Source organism: Cherax quadricarinatus, chromosome 33 (assembly GCF_038502225.1).
Source record: "Cherax quadricarinatus isolate ZL_2023a chromosome 33, ASM3850222v1, whole genome shotgun sequence".
Lineage (NCBI taxonomy): Eukaryota > Metazoa > Arthropoda > Malacostraca > Decapoda > Parastacidae > Cherax > Cherax quadricarinatus.
The window spans coordinates 1,715,894-1,726,485 of NC_091324.1; the positions used below are offsets into that span (position 1 = coordinate 1,715,894).

A 10,592-nucleotide genomic window follows, 5' to 3' on the forward strand; every position below is an offset into this window, starting at 1 on the left:
GGGGACCAAGGACACTTCCCTGCGGAACTCCAGTATCAAGTGGCCGTGTTGTTGATGCTGTGTCTTTAATGGTGACATACTGATACCTATTAGTATGGTAAGATTTGAAATATGCAAGCGCATGGCCTCTTATACCATAATGGTCAAGTTTGTGGAGTAGGATGCCGTGGTCTGTGTCAAAAGCTTTTCTTAGGTCAATAAAGATTCCTAGTGGATATTCCTTATTTTCCAATGCTGTGTAAAGCAGATCTAGCATTTTTATGATTGCATCATTAGTGCTTTTATTTTTCCTGAATCCAAATTGGCAGGGGTTGAGTATGTTTTGTGCCGTTATAAATGAATATAGTCTCCTGTGCACGACTGTACTCTGTTGATTACTACACAGTTTCTGTCATTGCGAACAGCAACAGAGTAAGTGATTCATCCCAGTCTGTAGGAAAATCCATGCAAAAGGTTCTCATCATAGTTTTTAACATTTGACGAAATATTTCCAAGGCGAATTGAGACTAAAGATGATAGGCAGTGGATTTACGAATTATGCCTAGCCTAGGTAAAGCTCCCCTAAAAGCTTGGGCTGTAAAGTTAGTACCTTGTTCATTCTGGATACTTAGGAATGCCAAAATAAGATATAAATTTAATTATGACTTTAAGAATGGCTTTAGTGTTAATACTATGCATTGAGACTGCTTCCAGATACCCAGTAGCTTTGTCCATGATAGTAAATATGTACTGATTTCCTGACTTGGATTTTGGTAATGGTCCCACGCAATCAATGATTAGTTCGGCAAACGGTTCTCCATCTGCAGGTAAGGGATCAAGTGGCGCAGGTTTAATTGGGTGTTCAGGTTTACCTACTTGTTGACATTCTCTACAAGAGCAGATGTGATTCTTCACATCTTGCCTTATTTTTGGCCAGTAAAACTCTATCAATATTCTATACAGAGTTTTGGCAATTTCTAAATGACCTCCTAGAGAGGAATTGTGGGTTATGTTCAAAATTTGTGACCTAAATTTCTTAGGCACTACCAGTCTATTTGATTTTGGGCTTCCCCCTACCTCGTTACCAGTCTCTGTGCAGAGCAGTAGGTTGTGTTTAATTTCATATTTGACCGGGTGATCTGAGTGGCAGTCACCCGTGGCTGCCTAAAAAGTGAAGTTTAAGGAAGGATCTTTTGGCTGTTCTTCCCAAAAGGACAGTCCCTCAGGCATGGAAACAGAGATATCTGGCAATCCTGCAATCCTGGAGTAGGAAGGCTTGGTCTTGGAGTTTCCACTAAATTTACGAGGCCCTGGCCAGTTTTCCTCGTACAACAAATTGTCTAGCCCTAGATCTGAGTCGTCTAAGGATGGGTCAGCATTCTCGACAAATATCCCTTGGGATTTTGCCCGAGCTATGGCCAACATTGGAGAAGAATTAGTCACTATAGGTTCTTGACATTTTGTCGAATTAAGAATGTTATTACCCAGCAATAACACGGCATCTTTCATATGGAATTCCTCAGAAACACCTACAGTCAAATATCTTGTATAGTACCCACTCTGCACATATATTTTATGTAAAGGGACAGAAAATACAGCTCCTCCAAATGCTTCTAAGAGAACAGAGGATTGCAATGACGTTCTTTCAGAGAGGGGGAGGACTCCCTCTCTTATAAGGGAACAATAAGCCTCGGTATCCCTAAAAGTTATTGCTTCAATTTTTTGTTCATTCTCCTGAAGGGAGATGTGGCACGTACTGTAGTATAGGGCTATACCACACTCTATTTCTTTCTGGTTCATCTCAAAAGCGAGGATGTTGATTTTCCCTATTGGTTGAAGCTTAAGTTAATTGGACAGCTGGACTTGACATGACCGGGTTTATGACAACGGAAACAGGTTACCTCATATTTTACTTTGGCTCCCTGTTGATTTTGTGGCTGGCGACACTCTGTGTACTGGAGTCGTTGTTCACCATGTTGACCATGAGTCTGAGGTTGTCGTTCATCAGGTTGACTGCGAGTTTGATGTTGTGGCTCACCATACGACTTAGTTGGTTGACGTCATTATTCACTTTCGTCCTCCAGTCAGGCACTCGTCTCTGACGATCTCTATTCATGCCAGGCTGTTGGGAAGAAAGATTAGACCGCTCGGATAAGGAGCGGTTAACCTCAAAAGTGTCAACCAGCCTGGCTGCTTCCAATGCAGTGGTCAATGAATGATCTTCAAGAAAAATTACAACCTCTGGTCCAACAGATTCCAGCAGGTTATCCACCAAAGGTAACTGCACTAGATCACTAAAGTTGGCGACACCACTCGCCTTATTCTATTTGGTGATGTTTTTTGACTGCTGCCTTACAAAGTCTACATGAGACTGATCCAGCTGACACTTCCACAATTTGAATTCCCTCCTGTACTTGGCAGGAATACAGTGATATGCCCCAAGAACCGTTGTTTTAACCCGATAATCAGCAAATTCTTCATTATTTAAAACAGCTGTGAACATAAGATTAGATTACATTTGGAATTTTAACTCTACAGGGTTAGCCACCCAGGATAACCCAAGAAAGGCAGTGCATCATCGAGGACTGTCTGTCTTATTTCCATTGGGGTCCTGAATGTTGTCCCCCAGGATGCGACCCACACCAGTAGACTAACACTCAGGTATCTATTTGCTGCTAGGTGAACTGGACAACAGGTGTAAGAAAATGCGTCGAAATGTTTCTACCCCGCCGGGAATCGAACCTGGGTCCTCTGTGTGTAAAGAGAGAGCTTTGCCAGCCAACATCCAACGCTGTATGCACCAGTGCTGCCCAATGCTCCCCAGGCCACTTCAGTGCTTGAACCTTGTTTTCAAATGCCTCGAAAAACTGTTCTGGCTCAGACTCAACAAAACGAGGTACTAACGGCACTGCTTTTTGCACGCTAAAGTAGTCGCCCCACAGTCTCCTTAAATTGCCTCCTCTCCTTCTTTCTATCAAACTCATCTTTAAGAAATGCTCTTTGCTCTCTGGTTGTTTTGAGACTGAGTTTAGCTAACTCAAGCACCAACGAAGCTGACTCGCCTTGAGACAAATGCGGTGCACCACTTGCTTCACGAGACTACTGGTTTGATTGCTCTGGTGTTAGCCATCCCACATTACGAAGGAACTTAACTGGAGATCAGTGATTAACAGCTCCTGTGGCGGGAGATACCTCAGTTTGGTGCACCAAAGTTGCTTCAACCCTTAATTTGGTACAAATGTCACGAAGCTATGCAGCAGTGAGAGTTGATTGGTATTCTATGCCAATGGAATGAGCAATTCGCCAACAACGCTGTAGAGATAGTTTGGGCAGATTTAGGAGAGTATATTCAGACATCAACCACCTCAACCGTGTTGGTGGCTTAACCCACTATAACACGCTGTTTGCAATACACGCAACAGCAATAGTACAGTATAACTTGTAGGATACACACACAGTAGCAAGATTGACAGGCAATACAAAATGTGATAGGCAATCTGACCGATACCAAGACCAGCTCTAGAACCAGCTCCAGCTCCCAGACAGGCCACCATATTACGAACACAGGTAAAGAATGGCCTGTGAGACCTGGTTGTAATGGGAATTAGAGCAAACAAATTCAGCAGTATACTATAATGTATATTTTGCCTTCACCCACTATATACAAATATTTACACTATGTACAGACAGAATAATAATAAGTGTACACGACAGTGACAGATGACACAGTAGAAGTCAGAGTGCATCGTACTCAACCAGCAGGTAGGCAAGTCTGCCACTGCTTACCACGAGTGACCTACGTTGCTTCAGTTCTGGCAGGCTTGCCTATCATTAGTCAATGAACCAAGGTACTTATTTAACAACAGGTACCCTATTGATCATTAAACTCTTAGCATTCGGTTCGCTGGTTGGGAGGCAGCCTATATGGGAGTGTGACATACACCGAATAAATTGTAACATACTCTTTGTATGATTAGATATTTAAATTGAGTGTCAGCTGCTTGCTGGTACGACGTTTCCAATCAGTTGTAACGTAGCATTAGTAAACAACTACTAAAGCGTAACCCTGACCTGGAGCATATAAGGCGTAGGGTGATTCTCCAAGACGCTGAGAAAAAGCGCGCCTTATATGCCGAAAATACGTTATTATTGTTTTATTTTTATTATTCCCCTCAAGGAAGGTTCCTTGATGTTGGTGAGGGGCTCTTGATTTAGGGAATTGGATCTGTGCTCCAGTTCCCCAAATTAAGCCTGAATGCCTTCCACATCCCCCCCAGGCGCTGTATAATCCTCCGGGTTTAGCGCTTCCCCCTTGATTGTAATAATATTTTTATTATTATTATTATTATTATTAAGGAAAGCAATAGCCCTATGAGGGGTCATGCACTGTGTAGCTAGGCAAGAAGATCTCGTGCATATGAGACAGTGTAGTGTAGTGTGGTAATGCTGACGTGTTTGTGTTGTCACCAACCTTGTATCACCTATACTGCTGTACTAATCATTTTTAACTAAATAATAATAATAATAATACCCCACAATTACCATCATAAAATGCACCATGACTGTATTTAGCATTCACTATTACTACCTTCACTTTCCACACCAGTATACACATCACCATTACTACCCTCACTTCCACACCAGTACAAACATCACCATTACTACCCTCACTTCCACACCAGTACAAACATCACTACACTGACTCCCACATCCAGACTTATACCACTCGCATTATTACCGCTTCCAAGTCCAACCTCGTCCATATCACCATCACAACCTCCACTATAACTACTCCTTCACACTACCTAACATCACTATGATCCTTCCCTATCACCATGAACCTGCGAAGGGCTGGTCTGGGACCGTATGGCGGGGGACATGGCCACCTACAATCTAGGGTAGATATACCTCCTACTCATACACACACACACTACATCTACTAACCAACTACAACTCCATGCCGCTGAATCATAAATCTGGGGCTATAAACTCTTAGTCCAGCAAGTGAACCTGAAGACTGGTATCATATAGCTCTAGGTCTGCAGTCGTAAATCTGACGTTTGGGGGTTCCGAGTCTGAGGTCTGAGAATTTAAACCCGAGCTCTGGGGTCGTAAACCCGAAGTTAGGAATCCTTAACCCGAGGTTTGTTAAATGAAGCCAAGGTCTTTGTTAAATGAAGCCAAGGTCTACCAAGGATGGCTTGAGGACGAACAACCTAGCGAACATTAAGGAAGATGCTCGTCCTCCACAACTGCACACGCACACCCTCTTCCAGTCCTCACGTATATTAATAGCCTTTAATCTCTATCAACACTTTCTTCAACAAGCTGTGCTTTAATGTCTATTTATTGAGACACATAAAGACAGTAAATCACAAAACGGGTGGGGGTTGAACCCATGCTAGGTGAATCCTAAAACTCACTGGCCCGTGCGCTAACCCATGTGATATGCCAAGAATGAGTGAGAATGAGATACCAGATATTTCGAACACGTATCTTAAATTTGCATTGTAACAAAATGTAAATTGTAAATGCATACCTAGATGTACCCCTGTTAATTTTTCTTTTGGGGGATGGGGGTATAGGTTCCATAAGGTCTGGAGCTACCGTCCACTATGGGGTTTACAATAAGCTAGCCACTTCAGCGGCAACACCAAAACAAAGTAGATTACACGAGGCTGCACGTCACTCATACACCATCAGTCAAGAACACTTAAATCCTTAAAATAGAAACTAATGTAAACTCTTAGCGTATATACACTGAGATACATAGCTCTCATTGTATACTCTCTTGGTCGACGGATAAATAATACAACCTTGGTAACTCCGGGTGATAAGAAAAGAGGATTATGTATACTTATACACCCAACGAGAGACGGAATCCAGGATATATACACTGACCACAACCAACGTTCTTTTCCCAGTTCCTTAAATATTAATATTAATTAGGTATCCTAGAAGGAAAACTTTCACATAGTTGCCAGTTTTTTTTCTTCCTACAACTATTCGCTTTTATTTCATTCATAACATGAGAAGGCCTCATCCGACAGGCTTCAAAATTTCAATGGTAGTATAAGGTAAGTAGGACTAGACTAGTGACATCTGGCATGTGTAGGTGCTCAATGGCTGAAGATGTTGAACCCATTCCCAGTATCATAAAATGGTTCCAGTAACTCCATAACCCTCTAAAGAATGGCTTCAAACATTCAAAAGAGATGCCTCCTATTTCAATGATAGTGGTAAATGAAATTCAAGTGTCAAGATTCACATTTGCCAATTTTGTGTAAAATATTATGAAACATCGAGTCCTGTTAAATCGCGTTATATATATATTTAAGTCCGTCTCTTCTGAGCGTCTACAATATTTAATGTCTGATGCATCTTACGGCCTGGATACTACCCATTAAATTCAGTCTGTGTGGGCAAATTTGTAAATGGACTATTTTTTTTTTACATACCTTGGAATCATTGGCAAGGCCGTGATAACTGAAGAATGCATATTCTGACTGCCTTCAAATTTCCAGCCCCGTTGTGTATTCTAGGAAGAAAGGTTCACTTTGTTATTAATTTCTATAAGTCTCAATTTGCCAATATTATTAAATAGTTATACTGATTTCCATTCATTAACTAAAGAATACCTAATCTTATTGGCCTTAAAATATTAACGTTGATGCATTCCATAAGAAGAATGACACCATATAAGTTAGAGCGAGAGCAAAAAGAAAGAGAGAGAGAGAGAGAGAGAGAGAGAGAGAGAGAGAGAGAGAGAGAGAGAGAGAGAGAGAGAGAGAGAGAGAGAGGGGGGGGGAGGAGAACGTCTAGAACTAGCTGGAACTCACACAAGAGTTTGAGAGGTTTTGAGTAGGAATGGGAAGAGGTTTCATCTTTCCCCTTTCTTGGTGTTGACAAGTGACTAGCAGTTACCACCACCGACAGTAATCTGGATACCAAATTTGTGATATCTTGAGACTGGGTCACCTGTTTCTATATGTAAAGATAGACGTGTCGGCTGATAATCTTCGCACCATAGTTGTCAGGGAAGCCTCTAGCCTCTATGGAGACCACCTGGTGAATTTTACCCATGGGAGAAGACCTATGGCCAGAAGTTATGGGTCGGAGGGGTGGGGATAATCAGGACTGCATAAACACAGGGGAAGTAGCTAAGAGAAAACTTGGCGATGAGTCTTGGATAAGCACAGAACTAGAGGCTCTGTGAGGATTCAGTGGTCGGGAAGATAGCTGAGGCCTTGTGAGGTCTTGGGACCTGGAGGGTAGCAGTCTGACTGGTTTTCAAGGAGTTATCTACTAAGGACTCTATACTGTATGTAAATATTCAGTTTTCTCAGCTAATTTCATTCCCCTGCCTGAATTGTCTTGTATCTTCCCCAGTTATCTTAATATCAGATCCCTTTCTCGCTGACCCGGTAAACTGCTGCAACGACTGTAATATACCATTAATTTTACCCATCTTTACTTTGTTCTGTACAAGACTGATTTGTGGATACTTAAGTGGAATTTGAGGAAACTCCCTGATAGTGTGTAGTAATGAGAGATGGTGTCCTCACTGTCGTAACTCATTACTCATGCTTCCCCATACTGAGGGTAACAAGGATCTACCTTTCTCGTCTGTTACATGACAACCTATTTTTATTTTTTGCCAAACCTGGAATTTTGTGGGGCATCCTTTTTTAGGTATAATTTGTCTTTTAGATGTCTTGATAATCTAATGAGTGCCACTCTGTCGCCACTAAAGATTTTCAAAGAACTTAATAGCCTTTCAAGAGGCCACTGAGAATCCTAGACACATACTATATGTCAACATGAATGTCGAGTGCTTTAATTAACTTTTATGTTATGTTTTCCAGGTCAGAGAGATCTATTTTAATGCTCAAATCATGACTGGATCAGTGTGGTATGCTAAAAATACGTTATACATTTTATCCGGGGTATGCCACACATCCGTATAGCATGCCCTCCCGACAAGTGAACCAGATGCTAAGAATATCATGAGCGGGGCTCCCTTCTTATGCTAGCACCTAGGTTCAACCTAGCCATCACAAGGAAGCTCGCCAAAGTTGTGAAGTGATGATGGACACTCATGAATCAACAGTGGCAGACTTACCTCCGAGTCTGGTCGAAGACGGTTCTTACCGTGTCTCTTGCTAGCAAATTCCCTTTTTGTACATATCCTATATAAATATTGCACATATACTTGCTACAGCCAGGTGTGCAGACCATTAGGCTACACTTGTGTTCATAATAGTCGAGTGTTTTGCCTTTCATTTTGTATTTTCCAGGTCAGAGAACTCTATTTTTATGCTCAAATCATGACTATATGTGTCAGTATATGAGAATGCCAGATGGCGCCCTGTTTCATTCCGTTTATTAATAATGAGACAGGATGAACGTTTTGCTTCAAATCTAAACACACACACAAAAAAACATTTTTACTCCTTTCAGAAACGAACTAAAGGAAGATATTAAAGACCTTTTTGTTTTGATGATATTGATATAAACTCTTCCCACTTATAGAAAGACGTGACTGATGACTCCAGTGTTTCTTCCAACGTAGTAATCCACCAGATAATCTGACTACATCTGGATCATCTCGTGTCAGAACCAGTGTTGCTGCCACGAGATAACCACCAGACAATGTTCATGATGAACTACAAAAAAAAAAAGTTAAGATAAAAATGAAACCAATACCAATTAAACATCACAAAAGCTGTAAGGTAAGACACATATGCAACAGTTAGACAACTTTATTCCGAAACGTTTCGCCTACACAGTAGGCTTCTTCAGTCGAATACAGAAAGTAGGCAGGAACAGTAGAGATGTGAAGACGATGTAATCAGTCCATCACCCTTAAAGTCGTAGAATTTGAGGTTGTCAGTCCCTCGGCCTGGAGAAGTTCAGTTCCATATAGTTCCAGTTAGTTCCAGTTCCAGATAGTTCCTGACTATGGAACTGAACTTCTCCAGGCCGAGGGACTGACAACCTCAAATTCTACGACTTTAAGGGTGATGGACTGATTACATCGTCTTCACATCTCTACTGTTCCTGCCTACTTTCTGTATTCGACTGAAGAAGCCTACTGTGTAGGCGAAACGTTTCGGAATAAAGTTGTCTAACTGTTGCATATGTGTCTTACCTTACAACCTGTCGGTAATGTATACCATTTTGATGTTCATCACAAAAGCTGTTTCTTCACTTACATCTAAAATACACATTCAAATTTACACGAGGGAAGTAAAACGAAAGTTAAAAAGTAAATCTTCACTTCTAAAAAATAAAAAAAAAAAAAAAAAAAAAACAAAAAAAAAAAAAAAAAAAAAAAAAAAAAAAAAAAAAAAAAAAAAAAAACGCCGTTCTGAGGTTAAATTATTTACCATTAAATTGTTATGTCTATTCTGTGGGAAGATGTGTTACTTGAGCTGTAGGAAGATGTGTTACTTGAGCTGTAGGAAGATGTGTTACTTGAGCTGTGGGAAGATGTGTTACTTGAGCTGTGGGAAGATGTGTTACTTGAGCTGTGGGAAGATGTGTTACTTGAGCTGTGGGAAGATGTGTTACTTGAGCTGTGGGAAGATGTGTTACTTGAGCTGTGGGAAGATGTTACTTGAGCTGTGGGAAGATGTGTTACTTGAGCATGACCCACGTAATCCTTCCAAGTAACAAACATATTTTAGTTGGACGGTAAGACGAGGAACCGAACTGTTCTCTGTGGTAAAGGAAATTATGAGTGGGCCAAGATACTGTCAGTGACGGGCATGCAGCAGATGCCTGTACTATGACTGTTGTTAAAAGAAATTGTCTGGGAGAATAAAACAAGCTAATGGAAGTGACAAAGAAACTAATGAGTGTAAATTCCACAATCTTTTAAAAGATATCAACAATGATAAATCAGAGATATGGACTGCAAGTGAGGTACATTTTAATAGTCATCATAGTCATCATTTGGTGGTAAAGAACGTTGCAAATATGATGAAACTGACAAGAAGACCATCAGGCAAAGGCTGTCACAAGGTATTGATTCGAAGAAAGCTCACGACCACCGACATACTCTTGCAAATAGTTTCTGGGCAGATGTGATCAGAAGGGGTGAATGCAGATGATGAATATGAGGATAAGCATGAATATGTGGGTAAGCATGAATATGTGGGTAAGCATGAATATGTGGGTAAGCATGAATATGAGGTAAGCATGAATATGAGGTAAGCTGGCGTGGGGACGAGATCAACCCCTGAGGAGGCGCGAGCCCTTACTATGCAAGAGGGCAAAAAGAAAGCCAGTACAAGTTCTGCTGAAATGTTTGTATCCGGAATAATATTTGCAAAGGTTACTGCACCAATCAACTCTCGTGATATTAATGAGTTATAAATTAGCACCAGTTCCAACGTCAACGTTTGATGAAAAAGAGAGATATGCGAATTGCTAAATCAAAGTCAATACTAAAGAAAAAACATTAAGTGAAGCAGTGAGCCCGTGCAACTGGGCAGCCTGATGCCTGATGTCACAGATGTACCATAATTCAGGCGGTTCACTGGCCAAGGGTTGTGTAAGAGACCTAATTTTGAATTATGTGAAAAAATGTTACCAGCAAATTTAAAGAT

The 10,592-nt window shown here is 41.0% G+C and overlaps 1 protein-coding gene across 1 annotated transcript in view; it reads right to left on the reverse strand.

Moving 5' to 3' along the window:
* LOC128693903 (ribosomal protein S6 kinase alpha-5) overlaps positions 1 to 6,496 on the reverse strand; it is a 197,704-nt gene extending 191,208 nt beyond the window's left edge. Inside the window, exon 1 of the mRNA XM_070090759.1 lies at positions 6,438 to 6,496. The gene's annotated coding sequence lies outside the window, so the exon portion shown is untranslated. The remainder of the gene's footprint in view (positions 1 to 6,437) is intronic.
* Between the last annotated feature and the right edge of the window lie 4,096 nt (positions 6,497 to 10,592).